We start from the raw sequence: 20,960 nt of genomic DNA, 5'->3' as shown, positions 1-20,960 counted from the left end.
ATCCAGGAATAAAATTTGTGTTCCATAGTGTAAATCTTAGCAACAAGCCCTTTACACTTTTGTTGTTTTATAAATTTTATTTAGTTTCATAAAAAAGCAGTCCTAATGACTGCTGATCCAGATTTTGAGTATGTTAAAATTATTAATTTATTTAATATACAAATGCTGACACAAAATGTTAAAGTATTTTTTATAGTTGACATTCAGCAATTTTAAATTTTCTATACACTGAGAAATGAAAAATTTGTCTGACATTTTGAATATTTTTTATGATTATAAAATATTTTCACACAAGTCATAATTAACCTACTTGATTTTATTACCAATAAAATTTTCATAAAAATTATTTACATTTTAATATACATGCACACACATTGTTTAAATCTTCATCTTTCTTGTTCTCATTGAGTTCTGGGATTTCTTCTTCAGATGTAGTATTCTGCTCCTTTGGGGATTTTTCTATCTCGATATAAAGTGAAGCAGCTTTTGAAATGAGAATTAAATGCAAAACACACTACAAGAACATTTTAATTGACCTTACCTGTTACAATAACATACTGTTACTACAAAAAATAGAATTTAGTAACACAATTAATTAATGAATCTAGCTGATTACTTCAGAGCAGCAATTACATGTATTCAGTGATGTCGAGAAAACCCACTTACAGAGAAATATATATGCAAAAATGGATTAGTGTCATGTAAATAATAAACTACTCAAAATAAATTATTGTGATTATTACTGTTTTTTGATTATTCTAACAATTAATTATTAAAATTACAATTAAATCACTTGACATGAAAATAATCACAAAATTGATATTAGAGTTTCAGTTTATTACTATTTTGATTATTCCACTATCCAAGTAATTTAAATATTAACATTATATTTGTTCTTAAGCACAGAGCTATGAAATGTGCTACTTGTGCTCTGCCAAGTAAGGGTATCAAAACTGATTTTAGTGTTAGAAGCTGTTTTTTGTTTTCACTTCAAGTTTATTCAGTTCTGAGTCAGCATAACCTGGTGATTTAGAGGGAAGTTGAGGGTGCCTCACATTTTAAGAGTTTTGGGTTCAATTCACATTGCCACCAAAATTGTTGGCCTCATCTTTGCTACAGCAAAACTACTAAGGCTATCTGCTATTGTCACTAACTTTAAACTTTAAAGAGAGTAGGAAACTGGCTGGCAGCACTCACTGCAAACTCTCTGGGTACCTTAGTGTTAACTAAAGTGTTAATTTAGTGTTTTGTACATGGTTTATACACTTATAACTTTGTAAATGTATTACTTCATGTTGTTATTATTGGATTATTATTATACCAATGGATTATTGGTATTCTGTCTACCAGAGGAAAGTAAACCTTAAATTTATCACTGACACAGAGGGTGTCTTGTGTAAGGAAATAAAGACCTAGAGGAGGGATCAGAGGGGATGTAACTCTCTTAAATTTTAACCTAAATTAATAAATAATGACACAGACTTTGAAATTGCTGGGTTATAACTAACTGAGTAAATCATTTATAAAATCTATTAATATGTTAACTTTGATTTATTAGAGTGTTGTAGCCTTGGATGTTACATAAGCAAAAACAGCAGTCATCTATGTGGTATATAGGCTCATACCAGACCATTGAAATTTCAAAAGGCAAAGACTTTTTCTTTAGTTAACTGTCTCAACTCTTTGACACAAATGGTGCAAATTTTGTTTGGAGCCCATAATTTTTATTTGTTTGCAAGCTTTATTCCAAAATACTCATAATATGCTTTTTTGATGACTTCTGTAATGATTTGCCTTCGTTTCTTTACATCAAACTTACTACAAATATACAGAATATGTTATGATCATATAAACACCTCGTTACCAAGGTAATTGGTAAATAATATTAAAATGCAAAAAAATAACATCAAAGTGCATGGACAAACAATTACTACCCAGAAATGACACACCATGCAGCCTGTTAATTGTTTATATACTAGTGGTTCTAGAATGACTGATAAGGCTCTCACGTTACAATTCATCTAACAAAATCTATAGTCAGTGGTTGTGAACACTTTAAACATAACAAATATAACCCAATTTCAAAGAAAATGATTCTCTTATGTGAAAGTACATATGGTATTTGATGTAAACTTTGTATGTGATGGAGAAAAATAGATATCACTTTCAGATTCAGCATACAGGAATTACTGTAGAACATGTAAAAATTTTAAAGCAATAAAACCATCATATGGCTGTGTAATGAAAAGGATTCTGGGAAGAAGACTGATTGTGGGATAGGCATAAATGTAGAATGCTCTCCAATCCTTCCTGAGAGTGCTATTGCCAAAGCCAAAGGATATGGAATAGGGGACTAAAATAGTGGAAGTTTGGGATTCAAGTTAATGGCAAAATCATACAGTTGGGGTGTACCCAACCGAGAGCATAGCCAGCTCAATATTTGTGGTTTTAAGGGCCACTATGTAGAGAGAATCTGAGATGTGATAAGTAAGCCAATGATTGTGATGGCTGTGAGCCCTGCACAGTAGGTCCAAAACATGAAAACACAAGGGCTGGATGCTTCCTTTCCATGTCATCTAAGAGACAACATTTGAGTTGTTGGAACTGATCATTACCATTATGTTCTTCAGAGATGGTAGTAAATGATCCATTGCTCAAAAAATAGTAAGGAGGTCCAGATGACTGATATAGAAATTCAACTTGAGTAAAGATTAAAGGCCCAAACCTTCTTGGGTGTTGTAATGTGTCCCTTCAGCATGACAGAGAGAAATATCCATAAAAAGGTGTGCATTTAGACAAAGAGGAAGAAGAGAGAAATGGTGTTCTTGTCCAGACATCAGGAAATATGTGTGTGAAGGGAAGTAATCTGAAGGATCCCTGGTGAGGTTTGCTGGTCATTAAGAACCAACTTAAGAGAAAACACACAGGCACAGCCAAGGGGAATATGAGTCTTTAAGGAAATCAAAGTTCTCTAAAGAAGAAGAACCTCTTGCATAAGGAGAATAGAGGATGATTGCACTTTCTGAATCGAAAGCTCCATTGAACACAAAGGAGAGAAGGCTGGGCTCAAATCAGATTGGTATCAAAGAACATCCCAAGATGAACAAGGTATTGTGTTAGGGGAGAACCGATTTCTTCACCTTCACTAGCTATCCTCTCTAAGGAAATTCCCTGTGGAAACTGTGTGTGGGTGGAAGAAGCTAAAAGAGATGGAGCTGGGAGGAGTCAGTCCTCCATGTAATGGTGGAAACAATGCCCATGAAAATGGAAAAAATGGGCAAAGGTTTTGACCACCCAATAAAAAATGTAGGGGGGGGGGCAATGCTAGCCCCAGTGTTAGAGCCCAGAACTGATATACACATTATTTGTGGATATGGTGAAAACATATCAACAGAATGCTTTGGTTACAGGGGTTTGAAGATAAGCATCAGACATGTCTGTCTTTGTCCTCCAAAAAGTAGGAGTAAATTCCCACAGAAAAAAACAGATAAAAATTCCAAGGTGAAGTAAAGAGCCTCCATATAATTATTCAGACTGGAAAGGTCAATAAAGGGATGCCAATCTCTGTTGTGTTTGCATAACATGAAAAACATAAATAGAAACCTGTTAGAGAACAAACTACCTGTTTTATAGTGCCCTTGAGAAGAAGATCCTGAGAGGCTGCACAAAAATTCCATTTGGATAATGATCAATGGGTCCTAAGGGGAAGGAGAAAAAACAAGAAAAAAGAGATAAGAGAGGAAGGGAGAGAAAGTAAATGAAGAGTTCATCTGATAAGACCTGAAGAACTTGAGAGTATGTGGTTAAAGTTTCTCAGATGCTTGCAAGATGAGTCAGTTTGGCCCCAGTGAAATCCAACCACATGGGATAGTTACCAGTACTGTTGGCAGTGTGCAGGCAGTCAGTGACCAATAGTACACTGTGATGAAGTGACCCATGAGGAGGAAATAGATAAGGGGAGCAGGATAAAGGGGCAGTAGTTAGAAAGGGTTGAGACAAATGTATAGATAGGGATAAGAAGGATGTGTGTAAACAAGTATAGTCCACTCTAGGTTTGACAATGTGGAGAGAAGGGGGGATGATGCAAAACTGATGCAAACCTCTCAGACAGACAACTGAAAGACTTAGACAAAAGGTGAATGGAAAATAGGTAACATAGCTGAGTAGTCAGGATTAGTTGAAGGTATGAGAAAAGTGCACAGAGGTATTGGATTTTGATCCTGAAAGGAGGATTAGCAAACTTGACTGCTGATTGTCAATAAAGTGATTCATAAAACAATAGTGTGGTAAAGTATGTGGTGGATTCAGTATGCTAATTTCAGATCATAACTGATTGGCAAAATGCTCAGTGTAGACCTTGATGTCAGGAGGAGGATAAAATATACATTATTTGGTGTTTCCTTTACAAGAGAAGAGTATGGATCATAACACATGAAAAACAAAAACAGAACAGAACAAACCTTGATACCAAATCCAGGAACAGACATTGAAACATCTCCATGGTCTGAAACCAAGGCTACACTGCAAGAGAAGGGGGAGAAAAAAGGCTTTCATCTTGTTCCAACTCCTTTGTGAAGGGGAAAACTAACTGATGTGCAGGAGATTGACCCAGCCCATATAAAGGAAGTCATTTACTAGCCTCAGCCAATAATGTCCAACCTGAAGCTGTAACAGGTTAGTAACCAACAATTTCAGGTGTACTAGAAGCCATGATTTGAAATTGAGAATTCTAGTACTGCACGAGTGGCAAGTACATGCTACAGAAAAAAAATGTAATGAAGTTAATATAAATCCATTATTAAACTAAACAAAATTGGTTAAACAATAGTATATTAAAAGAAAAAATATTGAAGTTGAAACGAAAGTTAAAGTCACAAGAACACCAGCAATTCATTATAAAATAAATCAAACAAAAAAACAAGCACGATATCTGACCATAATCACACAAAATAGAAAAGTGAAGATTGGATTCTATTACACAGAGGAAGTCAGCTATGCTAGGAGGGTATGTCACGCTCTTGTTCATGGAAGGTTGTTACATACTTATATACATACTACTGTGCAGCTCAACCACATAGCAAACTATGTGGGAGTATCAAAGCTAGAGGTAAGTGAAAACTGTAAAATACAGAAAGTAGTAGAGATCAGCAAAAGCTATTTTGTGAATGGAAGATATATTGGAAAGTATAGTTTCTTTTTACTTTTAATAGATATGCTATGTTTTGTAACCTGCAATGCTTGTAAACTTGAATTTTATTTATATTTATTATGTCCACCAAGGAAATAAATTTGCCATCTATTTGCATGCTTAGTTAAGTACAATGAGCATGGCAGGAGGGTGCAAAATATTAAAATGACTCAAACCTTTATTTAATATTATTTTTAACTTTACCTATTTAAATAATGCAAATTAATAAACTGACTAACTTGATACTTAATTATTTCTAACCATAGTTGCAATTTGTTTTAAATAGAAATGTAATTAACCTTATCTGTGACATTAAAGTGTGTTTTCATTATTTATTACTCTACAGATACATGGAATATGTACACACTGCAATCACTTGTAAAACACTGAATCTAAATCATAATATTTTGTCATGATTTAACTTGTATTTTTATAATACAGAAAGAAAATCATGAAACTATCATAAAGCAGAAGTAAATTATAACATAACCTTTCATGTTTAACCTGACAATTAAATATTGGATGCAAAAGGTTAGATTAGATGTTGTTGTTTGGTGTTTTATGGTGCAAAGTAACTATGCTATCTATGCTAAACAACTGGTAAAAAAATTAAATAACAGTAAAATTATTATAAAGCAAAAAAGTTAGAAATCTGTATTATAGAATCTGTGAACTTTTCTTCCAACTTGCAGTGAAAAATGGAAAAACTAAATCTATCTTAAATCATGATGTTTCTGTTTAAATAAATAACACTTAAAACCATTAAATATTTAGTTAATCAATTTCTGTATTATAATCCAAGAAACACTAAAATAATTCTTAAGTTTCTTTAAAAAAACTTCAATGCTGATTAATTAAAACAAATAGCAATTATCATAGCAAGCTTTTTCTGCCAGTCTATCCAATGTATCAGCAAGTTTAAAATCTTTGGAAAAAGAAAACATATTTAATAACAAAAGATCTCAATATATAAACAGGACTTACTTCTAATTTTGGATATGAAGTCCCCTCAGCTTTACAAACTTCCAAAGGTTTTTCTGAACATATTTCTATTTCAGTGATAGTTTCTTGATCATTATTCTCACCATTTGTGCTAATGGTACCTTTCTCAGTTTTGATTTTTTTATCATTACAAACTTCCTCACTGTAATTAAGATTGGGCATAAGTAAATAACCTTTGTCGTTGAGGAAAAAACCCATGCAACAGAATCTGAACTGGAAGTTTCAAATAAAAAAATCTGTTAGCTTATTATATGATTTTGAAGTGGAAGTTTCAAACAAAAAGAACCTTCTAGCTTATTATTTATTATTACTTTTACAACTTGGAATGTAATATTTATTATGAAGATCAAAAACTATTTAATTATGTAAATATTTAAAATCCAACATATCAACAAATTTGAAGCATTAGAAAAAAAAATTAAATGCCAGTTTAACTATGATTATAAAACACAATCTATATCCCAAATTTTACCAAGATGACACTTTGGAGAATAAATTGTTTTTGCAAATAACAAACAAAACTAAGTTATATAAAAATACTAATATTTTGCAGAAATTATACATTCCATACCTACCTCGCAATGTACCAAACAAAATCTTCCTATACCGAAAGTTAAATGAAAAGAATTTATTAAGTATAACAACAGAAACGAAATTTAAAAAAAACTTTTAAACAACTAGAATATAAATTTTATCACTTACAAAAAATTACTAATTTTCAATAACTATCAAAGAAATTAGTAAAAAGAACCAGAAAAATAAAAATTCACCAAAGAATACCCCAATATTTAAGAATTAAACTACTTCTCTATACAAAGAATAATATCAAACAATAATTAGCAATAATTCTTTCTAAGTACATCTCTTGAACTTGTTCATTTTTATTATCTCATGTGACCAGTTATACTAATAATGGAACTCTTCCTTAAATACTACTGGAAAAACTTTATTATGTGATGTGAAACTCTCAGCTTCATGAATTTTTTATCCTGTGTGCATGTAGATTTGCAATAGGGGTCACGATTTTCTCACTGAACCTCCCTTTTCTATTAAGGAGAATATTTTCTCCATTCTCAGAGAGCAGATATGTCACATGTGGATCTAATACAATGGCATCATTTTATAAATATAATAGCACTTTCTCTTGTATATCCACATAAAAACTTTGCAAGATGTGGATGGATTTTCACCAAAGCTGGTATGGAGGTTCATGGGAAAATACACACAAATTTTCAATTTTGCAGTTACTGTGAGTGTTTTGCAGGGTTTTTACCACTACTTTACTCCAGTTAGTGGATCTTCACCATATTTGGCATGAAGATTTGTTGGGTCCATGAGGAGATACATGCAAATTTATGGTTTCACATTTTGTGGTTTGCTGTTTTTATGGGCATTTTGTTTTTTTTTAAAATCATATAAAGGAAACAACCCCAGCTGGTTACCATAAATGTACACAATTGTTCACAACATTAATATCTAAATGTCACTGCTTGTGTCAGTTCCCCCCACAGACTATATATATACTGACATATATATAATTTTAAAATACAAAAAAGTAAGATCTTAAAAGATTTAAAGAAAATATTGATAATTATATTTTTAAAATAAGTAAACAACCATATCACCCACCATGTTTATTTTTTGAATGGAAATTATATTTTATTAATTCCACAAAGAATTAATAAAGAACCTTAAACTTATCTCATTATAAACTAGCTATATTTATCAACATCTTTAAAAATAAAATGAATTCAAAAACAGTTTATTATTACCCTCATTAATACACCTGAATGTAATTTTGGTTTTCTGTGTAAGATATTATATGCACACATTTTATATAACAAAATAAATATTGCAAATACTTTTACTTACAGTACTTAAAAAAAAACTAATTTAAAGGACATTAAAAATGGAATATCCATGCAGATTATTTATCAATGTATATTCCTTTTTATATGTAATTTTAAAATTGCATAAAAATCCTGTGAAGTTCAGATTTATTACTAATTCTATAAAAACAATTATCAAATCTGTCTCCATAATACTAAACAATATTCTAGATAACTTGTTTGAAAAAATGAAAACGTTGTTTTCAAATAAAATTCAGTTTTGCAATGTTTAAATAATTTAAATTCTTTAAAACTGCCAGTTCTATTTTTACATACGACTTACTACACTGTATATTGTAACAGCCCTAAAAGATCTGATTAGGATTTTCAATGATCTGTTTGATAAATTTATAAATAATGAAATAACCATACTCAAATTTAAATTCACTTGAATTCAATATGCAAATATGCTCCAATTCTGTATTTATAACAGTTATATTACTTGTAATGAACAAGTATATAAGCAAACAGTAAATATTCCAATGGGAATTAATTTCTCTAACTATGGCCAACCTTTATCTATTCTTTCATGAAAACACATTTATAAAGCAGACTAATTCTTTTAACATTTACACTTTCCATTGTATACATGATTTAATATCTAAAAATAATATGAGCTTTACACTAAACTTAATATATCCAACAAAACATGCAACAGAAGGAAGTAATAATAATAATAATGATGTCCATGCTAATTATTAAACTTTAGGCATTACTTTTGTAGAAGGCACTGTGTGGTTGACTATTTTTTAAGAAAAGAAGAGAATTCAATGTTATTTCATGTGTATTATGTTACAAGATATTATATCTCAATTAATAATGTTTTTAATAGTCTGTAATAGATATAATTTCTTCATGGATAATATTTTATTATTAAAAATAAACTGGAAGATAACAACTATAACAACAGACATTCAAAGAAATACATTACACTACTTTTACTAATCTGTAAAATATCTTAGAACTTAGCAATCAATAAAGGAAAAATAACTTATAAAAATAAATTAAAGAGGCCATTAGTTACTTTGACTTATACACCCTTGTGCAAATTAATTGAAACAAATGGTCATTTTACAATATTTTCAGCATGGCGGCTGGTGTAGGCTCGCTGGACTGCTGATTTCCTTTAATAGTCATTTTTTTCACACAGACATCATCATTAGCTGTGTTTTGCAGTACGGTTGGTCTATTTCTGGGATATATGATGGAATTTTGAGAAATATTACGTCATTCAAAATTGCGTTAGAAAGGCAAGGAGACCAGTCAAAAAACAACTTCTTACCAACTCAATGAAGAAAAAATGGTATCAATGGGGTCTGAAATACAAGAACTGGATGCAAGAACAATGGAGGAAGGTGTTATTCAGTGATGAGACTCATTTCTTCATACAGGGTCAAAGAAGTCTGCATGTTCGCAGATCTCCAGGTGAGAAACTTTGAGAATCTCACATCAATCAGTTCGTAAAACATCCCTTGAAGAAGATGTTTTGGGGCTTTTTCAGCTACTATGGCATCGGAGACTTACATATCATAGAAAGTATGATGCAAGGACCACAGTACATCGAAGTTTTGCAGAGAAGAGTCGTTCCAGAATTGACAAAGAGATTTCCAGATGGATCTCGCATTTTTCAGCAAGATCTGACTCCATGCCACACATCGAAACTTGTGAAGAATTTTATGACTACAACACAAATAAAGGTGCTGGACTTGCCTGGAAACTCTCCAAACTTAAATCTTATTGAGATTTGTAAAGAAAGACTTCAGGGAAAAGATTGTATTATGAAAAATAAGCTAATTGAGGCCATAATTGAGGTGTGATACCGCAGTCCAAAAATTAGTAAAGATTGCAGTCAACTCGTGGACTCAATGCCAAAGCTGATTAATGATCTTCTGAAAAATAATGACAGTCATATCATGTATTAATTTGTAATTTTTGGATTCTCGGAAATAAAATGCAAAAAAAATGAAAAAATTGTAATTTTCCATCTTGTTTCAATTAATTTGCACAAGGGTGTAAGAAGATAATTTTACTCAGTAAACTGTGAAAGAAAGACGTATTTCAAGTAGCTGGGTTTGTTTCAGCATTCCTGCATTATACTTAAATAAATTTTCAATATAAATGGATGAGGTTGGTAGTAAGAACTATACAAGAGCTTTTAATGTAGGGATTCTTGTTTTATTTAACATCTTATAGTTCTATTTAATGTAATTTTGTAATGGTGGAGGTTTGAGTTTAATTAGCAGAAATGTTAGAGCGGTTTCATTTCTACTTTAAAGAAATTTAAGGGTAACTGCCTTTCACTTTTTATAACCAACTGTGAGAAGGCAATTATCCTTAAAAGTTAGCTGTTAGAGGTAGCTCTCATATCCTTTATATGTCCTTAGGTGCTTCACATTTAAAACCACCACCAAATCAACCATATCAACAAAAGAATAAGCAACTTTGACCCACTTTGTGAAATAGTCATGATCATAAGAGTATACAGGTGACCTCATTCTATTCCCATGCACTAGTGATATCCAGAACTTTTCTTTAAAGAGGAGAAACAACAATTCTTTGCTGAAATTTCCCCTTCATCAGGCCAGCATTTTCTCTGGGTGATACATACCATGTGGTGTTCACATCAGCAATGAATGTCTTAATTCAAATATGGCCAGAAGAACTGCAACTGAATGTTAGCACCAATACACATAATGTCTTAGTGCTTTCTAGTCTTTTTGTTGCACAAAGTCTGGTGAATCTTGTGTCTCATAGCTTTAGGACCACTAGCTGTAACATGCATTGAAAACCACTACCTGATGTTTATAATAATAGTACAATACACCTTGCCGCATCTGTAACTGTTCATATGAGTGTAACAATTTATGGTCATCCCTGCTACGTTCCTCAGTCTGAACTAATTAAGTACCATGTTTCATCACACTGCATAGCAAGGAACACTCAGGTTAGATTTGGGTTTTCAGCTGTTCTATCCAGAGCTCCTGAAGCTCTAATCATTACATTGATCCACTTGTGGAATCTTTTATTGTGTGGCTTCTCAATGCTATGGAACGAATGATTTCAACTTTCTATGATGTTTAAGATTAGAGCATTCAACAAACAGACAATGTGACAATTTGAACATTATCTGTTTGTTGAATGCTTTAATCATGTCATAGGCCTAGGTAATATGTGATTAAATCACTCTTGCAGTGCTGTTATCTATCATTTTATCATACATTTAAAGTTTCAAATGTTCTTCTAACAATGAAGAGGCAATCAGAATACAACAAAAAACTACAGACTTCTTATTTGGTCACAGGTTGAGGCTAATCTCACACTACTGCTATTTTATCAGGACCCATAGATATAGCTTTGCAACTAGCAATATTACAGAGAAATTATACTTCCATGAGCATGAAGACATACTTTCCAGGTTTAAGTTTTGAAATTGTCTGTTTTTTTATCCACAGAAATCTATTTTCAGGTTATCAGCTGCAGAATCAAATGTTCAACCAAACTCCAATGTGTTGTTGAAATATAACGGGCAATTCTCTCACTGCAGTACATTCAGTGTAAGCTCCATTAGCTTCTGAAAATAGTGTGTGTTAAAAAGTCTGAATAGCATGACTCAAAACTCTTACAAGCCACCTAGTTCAACTTGTCAGCGTCCAGATACCAGGACTATCACACTAAACCAACTAGGACTTTCTAATGCATTCAGATATACATTTATTTATGGTAATAGAAATGTGCCAAAACAAGTTACTTCATTCATCCATCTAAAATTGCTGAAGAACTTGGTAAAAACTATGGAAGATGATCAAGAACTCTCTGGAATGTGAACAATTCCATCCTTTAACATCTGTTGTATTATTTAGCACTATCCATATCTGTAGTGGTCTGGGGCAACACAAAGTTGTTTAGTTAAACACGTTTTGCCTGTACTTATGTTGCATTGTTGCTGCTGCATTCAGTTTAGAGTTTTGCACAATTTTCAACGAGGGACACTATTCATATTTTTACTTTAGGAAGAAGCATGGTGAATATAATTCTAGCACTGGTTATTTACTCTTTCGTTACCATGCTTATGACCATGTGCATAATTGCAGAAAAACAGTGGCATTTCATGCTGCTTGCTTTCTGAACAAGAAACAGCCTATTTAACATATGGGCTCTAGCACTGACATATTAAATTGTTCATAGTAACCCACGAAACACTACTTGGGTACATGGGGTTACTGGGACCTCCTCTCATAATACCCTCACGCACTCTTCTTGGAGTTGATCTGGCTAACATTCTATAACTACTGTAGAACATCATTTTGCTAGTTGGCCAAAATGCTGATACCATAAACAAAACTGGCAACTACCACCATTATTCAGAAAGCAAAACCTTCAAAAACCTTCAAGATAGTCAAAGAGTAACTTCTCCATTCAAGAGAACAAAATTCATATCTACTAGCCCAAGTGTTGGTTTCACCCAAAGCACCTAATATACTGCATTATCTACCAAGATTCTGGCCTATCCATATATCAAAAATCTTTCACCATTGTATTCTGGCAGGTATATATATAAATATTATTTCAGTTTTAAGAGAAACTTGGGCTAACCATCAATTTTTTTTTGTTACAAGTTTTCATTTCATTTCATTCACTTCCAATTGTTAACTTTCCTTCATCTGTTCCACAATCAATCTAAACCAAACATTTTAACAACCTTGCTGTCTAGCAAGGTAACATAACAATGTTTAGGGACAACAAGGAAAGTTCATCCAAGGTACCATTTTAGTAACCCTCCTCTAAATTTTTTCCAATAATTCACTGTCTTTCCCAAGATAAGGAGCCAAAGACTGAACACAATACTCCAAATGTGGCCTAACTAATGACCTATACAATAAAATTATAACCTCTTTAGATTGTATTCAATATTTCTACAGATACAACTTAAAATGCTATTTGCCCCACCACTGCTTGGATGACTTAAGAGACTAATGAACCTTTCTTTACAGCCTATTCTTTCAAAACACTCTTAAGGTTATTCCCATCCAAATTATACATATAATTCAAATTATGATATCCCATATGCAGTATGTCACATTTATTATAATTAAAACCCACCTACCATTTATTTTCCAAACTTACTAAATGATCTAAATCCTCTTGTAAAACAGCAGAATCCTCTTCACAACCAGCAATACTTAAAACCTTGATATTATCAGCAAATTTAACTAATTTATTGAGCATTCCTTCATCTACATCATTAATGTAAAAAAACAGAAATAGTCCTAAGACTGAGCCCTCAGGTACACCATTTGGAATATTAATCCAGTTTGACTGGTTGGTTGGTTGGTTGATTTAGTGTTTTATGGCACAAAGCAGCTAGGCTATCTGCACCAAACATCTGGTAAAAAGTTAAAAGTAAATTTAGTAAAATTCATAAAAGGAAATGAAGGTAAAACAAAACAAAGTTAAAAAAAACCAAAAACAATACATAAATAGCATAAAACCAATATTTACATCTAGTCTACAATGTCAAGAGAAAAACTACAGTAATACAAGTTGTAAAGGACTTTCTGCAGTGAAACTGTAATAATCATAACCCACCAGGAAGACTAACAGGTAAGTACAAAAACCACTGTCAGTCACATGAAGTTCACTTTTCCAGTCCTGGTTCCGAGTTATTTGACGTTATGGCATTTTTGAAAAGTAAAGTAAGAAAAGTTTTAAAAGACGTGTATCAAAATTATAATAATAACTCGCCATGATGACTAATGGGTAGTTCAAACAGCAGCGTTAGTCATCTGAAGTTGGCCTTTCAGTCTTGGTTTTGAGTTATTTAATGTTACAGCCAGTTTCTAATTTCAAATCGAACTAGATGAATTGTGATTTTTAAAAGGGAGCCACATTAAAAAGGTGTAATGTATAAATTAAAAAATTTAAATGGTATAAAAAAAAATAATGACCCTTAAAAAACTAAAAAAAACATTTCCAAGGTGGACAGTGTCACCATCACCAATAACACTGTCTAACTTTATGGACAAACCTTGGACAGAACATGCTAAAAAACGGTGCCATCGTTGAGAGTTGTAAGGATGACAAGAAAGTAAAATGTGGCTTATTGTGATCTGAGTGTTACACAAACAACACACTAGTGCATCAGTTCCAGATAAAAGAAAATGATGAGTTAAAAAACTGTGACCAATACGTAATCTAGTTAGAACAACTTCCTCCTTCCAATCCTTATGGAAACAAGACGGCCAAAGTCCAATATAGGGAAAAGCTTGTTTTGCATTGCTCAGTTCAAGTTGACTGCAAGCTGGCATGGAGCTGAGCCTTGAATACAGGACCATAGTCCATGTATGGGAGAAGCACAGTGGTGATAGTGCCAGAGCAGATGGACTTAGCTGCAGTGTCAGCGAGCTCATTCCCGTGAAAACCAACGTGGCCCAGTATCAAAAAAAAAACAGATAGAAGTAGATGTTAAAGAGAAATGGGTCAGTTGGTTTTGAATATCAGTGAGAACAGGGTGTAAACCAACGTGAAGCAATTCAAGACCAGTAGAAAACTAAGCGAGTCAGTATAAATAATGCAGTTTGAGTACTGCTTAGTTTCTATGTGATCCAGGGCAAGAGAAATGGCATACAGTTCAGCAGTGAACACAGAAGCTGTAGAGGGATTCTACGTGCAGCCATTGAACCACAACAAACAATGGCAGAGCCCACACAGTCACCTGATTTCAAAGCATCTGTATAAATAGGAATGAAGGGATGGTTCAAAGATGTTCAGCTAATAGCAGGAAGACTGTGGCAGATGACAGGATAAGTCACATTTGGGGACTGTAAAATCCATGGATGGATGGGCTGACCAGTGGATACAGCAGTGTTATCAAGGACAGACCCAATTCATTCAACTGCACCTGGATATGAAGGACAAAAAGAGCAATGGCAGAACACTTGTTCTGAAAAGCATAGCCCACTGAGGAAGGAAAACACAACACCAGGCGGGATGCTTTGGTAAGGAACGAAGAAGTTTCGAATCATACAGTAAAGACAGTTGCAAACAGAGGAGGTGCAAAGAAGGTCCATGAGACTTTATGCATAAGCTCTAAACTGGGGAAGTGCGGAAAGCCCCAGTGCAGAGCCGAAGTCCTTGGTGACGAATAGGGTCTAACATCTTTAAGGCTGATAGTCTGTGCAGAGCCATAGACCAGTGATCCATAGTCTAATTTTGATCGAATAAGAGCACAATATATCTTTAGCATAGAACGTCGGTCCGCTCCTCAAGTGGTGGAAGAGAGACACGGAAGATGTTCAGTGCTCTTGTACATTTGACCCATAGCTGCTTGATGTGTGGTATTAAGGTATAAAGGTCAAGTTTACAATACAAAAAATAAAGCCCCAACAACTTTGTCTCAGGGACCACAGGCAGCACAACTTCACCGATACAGAGTTCAGAATCAGGCTGAATACCCTGTTGGCAGCAAAAGTGCATGCAAATGGTTTTAGAGAGAGTTAAAGCCACTTGCTGTAGTTCACTTCAGAAAATGACTGAGGGCAGTCTGTAGCTGCTACTCAGTATACCTATATGTTCAATGACTGGTATCAGATGTGAGTCGTTGACAGAGAGCCTGTTTGCAACAGTGAGAGGGAGTTGTTCAGTGATGGCATTAATTTTTATGAAACTGAAAAGAGTAAGACTCAGAACACAGCCCTGAGGGACTCAAGTTCCTGTAGAAAAGAACGTGAAAGTGTCAAACCCACACGAACTCGGAATCTCCTGTCCATTAAAAGTTAATAAAAATGGGCAAATGGCCACATAACCATATATATGGAGGTCTCACAAAATGCCATACCTCCATTTTGTATCATAAGCCTTCTCAATATTGGTAAAAGAATATTGATACTAGATGTTGTCGTTTGAGAAAGGTTTCTCTGATTGATGTTTCAAGTTGAATCAGCTGGTCCATGGTGGAGCGCTGTTGTCATAACCCACATTGGGTGGGTGAGAGGAGGTTGTTTGATTTCACAGAAACAAACAAGACGAGCATTAACCATCCTCTCTAACATCTTACAGAAACAGCTCGTCAAAGCAATTGGACGGTAGTTTGAAGGAATCTTGGAGAAAGGTAGGCACCAGGCATCAGGAGAAACATTCTCCCTGCCAGAGCCAGTTAAAACAATCAAAGGAATAGAAAGAGAAGCAGGAGATAGATGGCGCAGCATGTCATAGTGTATATCATCAGGTCCAACCGATGTACTGCCAGACCGATGAATGGCCAGTTTGAGTTCCACCAGTATAAAGGGACAATTATAGTCATAGGACACAATCAACTAAAAAGAAAGAAGTGATTGCTGCCCAAGTCTTGATGGCTAAGAAGGTGGAAGAAGGAGCAGAAGTGCTAGATATCTGGCAAAAGCTTTCGCCTAGAGTATCAGCGATGCTCCGGGTATCAGCTACTTCCTGGCCATCAGAGAGCAAGATAGAGAGGGGGACATAATTATATTGCCCACAGACTTTTTGAATCTTGTAGAAAATAACTTTGGAGCTAGTGGTGGCATAAATGTAAGAATGAGAACATTGGTCAGCACCATAATTCCATCTTTGCGAGTGGATAAACACCTCACTGCAAAAACTCCTTGGGTGAGAATCCAGCGACAATCTCCAACTCTGGGATGTTCTTCAAATCCCTCTCAACAATAACTCCTCATGATTAATTCAAAGTCGCATGAGGTGTAACCTCAATAGGTATATCCCCAACTGCCATTGAATGCAAAGGAAATCTCTCTAGCAACTGGGAGGTGTAAGCAGTGCAGCTAAAATGTTCCTAGCAACGGGGGTAAGAATATCGGAAATTTCCATAGCAACGGGGTTAAGCATTGGAAATGTCCCTAGTAACAGGGGTAAGCAATGGAAAAATTTACCCTATTAACGGGGGTAAGCAGTGTTGGAAATGACCCTAGCAACGAAACCTAAGCAGTGTTGGAAATAACCCTATTAACAGGTGGTTAGAAGTGTTGGAAATGCCTTTAGCAACAAGTGAAGCACTGTTGGATATGGCCCTGTAAACGTGGGGTAAGCAGTGTTTGAAATGTCCCTAGAAACGGAAAAGCAGTGTTGGAAATGTTTCTAACAACCGAGGAATAAGCAATGTTGAAAATGTCCCTAGCAACGGTGAGTAAGCAGTTTTGAAATGTACCGAGGAAGAGGTGAAGCACTGTCAGAAATATCCCTAGAAACGTAGGGAAAGCAGTGTCGGAAATGTCCCCAGCAAAAGGAAGTAAGCTGTGTCGGAAATGTCCGTAGCAACGGGGTAAGCAGTGTTGGAAATGTCCCTAGCAATGGGGTAAGCAGTGTTGGAAATGTTCGTAGTAACAGGAGGTAAGTAGTGTTGAAAATGTCTTTAGCTACGGTGTAAGCAGTGTTAGAAATGTCCCAACAGCGGGGGGGTAAGTAGAGCAACGGGTTAAGCAGTTTGGAAATGTCCCTAGGAAGAGGTGAAGCCCTGTCGGAAATGTCCCAAGAAACGTAGGGTAAGCATTGTCGGAAATGTCCCTAGCAACGGGAGTAAGCAGTGTTGGAAAAGTCCCTAGCAACGGGAGTTAAGCAATTTGGAACTGCCCCAGCAACTGGATAAGCAGAGTTGAAAATGTTCCTAGTAACGGGTAAGCAGTGTTGGAAATGTGAGTAGCAATGGGGTTTAGCAGTTTTGGAAATGTCCCAACAGAGGAGTAAACAGTGTTGGAAATGCCACTAGCAAAGTGCAGTAAGCAATGTTGAAGATATCCCTAGCAACGGGATTTAGCAGTTTCTAAATGCACCTTGCAACGAGTGGTAAGCAGCGTTGGAAATTTACCTAGAAACTAGTGGTAAGCAGTGTCAAAATGTCCGAAGCTACGGGGTAAGCAGTGATGGAGGTCCTAGCTACGGGGTAAGCAATTTGGAAATCTCCGCAGCAAAGGGTGGTAAGCAATGTCGTAAGTGTCTCTATAAATGGGTGCTAATCAGTGTTTGAAATGTTTGAAAAGCAGAGTTGAAAATGTCCCTAGTAACGGGAGTAAGCAGCTATGGAAATGTTCCTAACAACGTAGGGTAAGCAATGTCGGAAAGGTCGGAAAGCAACGGTGTAAGCAGTGGGGAAATGTCCCAAGCAACGGTGGGGTAATCAAATGGGAAAATGTCCCCGCAACGGGGTTTCAATGGTGCAAATTCCGAGCAACGGAGGTGAGAAGTGGAAATGTCCTTAGCAATGAGGTAAGCAGTGAGGGAAATTTTCTTAGCAATGGGGTTAACAGTGTGGGAAATGTCTTAGCAACAGGGTTTTCAATGGGAGAAATTTCTTTAGCAATGGGGTGAAAAGGGGAAACCCGTAGCAATGGGGTAAGCAGTAAGGAAAATGTCTCTATCAATGGGGATTGCAGTGGGGGTAATGTACCTAGTAATGAAGGGTAAGAATGTCGGAAATGTCCATACCAACTGGAATTAAGCAGTAAGGCTCCCAGCAATGGGAAGTATTCAGAGGGGAAATTCCCCGCAACGGAATGTTAGCAGTGTCGGAAATGTCCCCAGCAACAATGGGTAAGCAGTGGGGATATGTCCCTAGTGACGGGGTAAGCAGTGAAAATTTCCTCCAACAGGGGTAAGTAAGGTAAAGTCCCTAGCAACCATGGGTAAACAGTGCAGGAAATGACCCTAGCAACGGTTGTAAGCAGTGAGGCTAATGTCCCAACAAAAGGGATAAGCAGTGTTGGAAATGTTCCTAGCAACGGGTAGTGCTGTGATCAAAATGTCCCTAGTTACGGGTTTTAACAGTGTTGGAAATGTCTTTAGCTACGGTGTAAGCAATGTTGAAATGTCCGTAGCAACGGGATTTAGCAGTGTTGGAAATCTCCAACAGAGGGGAGTAAACAGTGTTTTAATGCCCTAGCAAATTGGGGTAAGCAGTGTTGGTGATATCCCTAACAACGGGGAGTTAGCAGTGTTGTAATGTACATGGTAAGCAGTGTGAAAATATACCTAGAAATGAGTGGTAAGCAGTGTTGGAAATGTCTTTAGCAAAGGAGTGTAATCAGTGTTGGAAATGTACTTCTACAGCACATTTAAGAAGTTTTGAAATATCCCAGCAATGGGGAATAACAGTGTTGGAAATGTTCCCAGCCACAAGGGATTAACAGTGTTGGAAATGTCCCTAGCAAATGGTTGTAAGCACCATTGGAAATGTCCCTAGTAATAAGGGTCCGCAATGTAGGAAATGACTCAAGCAATGAGGGGTAAGCTGTGTTGGAAATGTACATAGCAATGTTTGGTAAGCAGTGCTGGAAATGTCCCGAGCAACGGAGGGTAAGCAGTGTTCGAAATGTCTTTAGCAGCGGGGGGGTAAGCAGTGTTGTAACTGTCACCAGCAACGAAGGTAAGCAGTGTTGGAAATGTCCCAGCAAAGGTTGAAAACAGTGTTGGAAATGATCCCAGCAACAAGAGATTAGCAGTGCTGGAAAACCTTAGCAACGGGTGCAGCGTTAGAAATGTTCCCAGCAACGGGGGTAAGCAGTTTTGGAAATGTCCCGACATGGTGATAAGCAGTGTTAGAAATGTTTCTAACAAAAGGGTTGAGCATTGTTAGAAATGTCCCGCAAAGGGGTAATAAGTGTTGGAAATGTCCCTAGCAACGGGTAAGCAGTGTTGGAAATGTCCCCAGCAATGGGTGATTAGCAGTGCTGGAAATGTCCCTATCAATGGGAGTAATAAGCAGTGTTGGAAATGATTTTAACAACGGGGAAAGCAGTGTTGTAAATGTCCCTAGCAACGAAGGTAAGTGTCGAAAATGTCCCAGGAACGGATGGGAAGGCAGTGTCGCAAATTCCCATAAACGGAGGAGTAACCAGTGTCCAAAATATTTCTAGCAACGGAAGTAAGCAGTTCTGAAATGTCCCCTGCAATGGAGATTAAGCAGCGTTGAAAATGTACTGCAACGGTTGCTAAGCAGTGTTGGAAATGTCTCTAGCAAAGGGGTAAGCAGTGTTGGAAATATCCCTAGCAACAGGGAAAGCTGCTGGAACCCACCAACGGGTTGTCAGCAGTGGGAAATGTCCCTGGAGAGCTAATGTAAGCAGTGATGAAAATGTCCCTAACAACGCGTGGTTAGCAGTGTTGGAAATGTGACGAGCAATGGGGAATAAGCAGGTTTGATATGTCTCTCTAGCAACGGGGATTAGCAGTGTTGAAAATATCCCCAGCAATAGGGTGTAATTAGAGTTAAAAATGTCCGTAGCAACGGAGAGGTAACCAGTGTTTGAAATATCCGTAGTAACGGGAGATAAGCAGTGTTGGAAATGTCCCTAGCAACGGGGAAAGCAGTGTTGGAAATGTCCATAGCAACGGGTGGTAACCAGTGTTGAAAATGTCCCAAGCTACAAAGTAATCAATGTTCGAAATGTCTGTCGCAACGGGGTTTAGCACTGTTGGAAATGTCCCAACAGCAGGGAGTAAACAGTGTTGGAAATGCCCTCTAGCAATGTGGGGTAAGTGTTGAGATATCCCTAGTGTTGGAAAATGACGAGCAACAAGGAATAAGCAGTTTTGATACGTCTCTAGCAACGGGGAGAGCAGTGTTGGAAATGTCCCAAGCGGTGAGGCAGCAGTAGGAAATCTCCTAGCAACGAGTAGTAAACAGTGTTGGAAATGTCTATAACAACGGGTGGTAAGCAGTGTTGAAAATGTCCAGCTACGAGGGGGTAAGCAATGCTGGAAATGTCCATGTATACTGAAGTCGGGTAGGCAGTGTTGTTGGAATATCCCTAACAACGGTGAGATTAGCAGTGTTGTAAATGTACCTAGCAACATGTGGTAAGAGTGTGTGGAAATGTACCTAGCAACGAAGTGGTAAAGTATTAGTTTGGAGATGG

The 20,960-nt window shown here is 36.1% G+C and overlaps 1 long non-coding RNA gene across 1 annotated transcript; it reads right to left on the bottom strand.

Annotated features, from left to right (window-relative positions):
- Nucleotides 1-307: 307 nt before the first annotated feature.
- On the bottom strand, nucleotides 308-13,872 carry LOC143250221 (uncharacterized). Its single transcript, XR_013028088.1, has 4 exons — nucleotides 13,666-13,872; nucleotides 13,184-13,462; nucleotides 6,173-6,403; nucleotides 308-459 (listed from the first exon to the last, which is right to left on the bottom strand). It is a non-coding gene; the product is annotated as an uncharacterized LOC143250221 (long non-coding RNA).
- Nucleotides 13,873-20,960: the final 7,088 nt, after the last annotated feature.

The sequence above is a fragment of the Tachypleus tridentatus genome, chromosome 5, assembly GCF_004210375.1.
Source record: "Tachypleus tridentatus isolate NWPU-2018 chromosome 5, ASM421037v1, whole genome shotgun sequence".
Classification (NCBI taxonomy): domain Eukaryota; kingdom Metazoa; phylum Arthropoda; class Merostomata; order Xiphosura; family Limulidae; genus Tachypleus; species Tachypleus tridentatus.
Note: the sequence above shows the minus strand (reverse complement) of the source record. Positions and strands in the feature narration are given on the sequence as shown.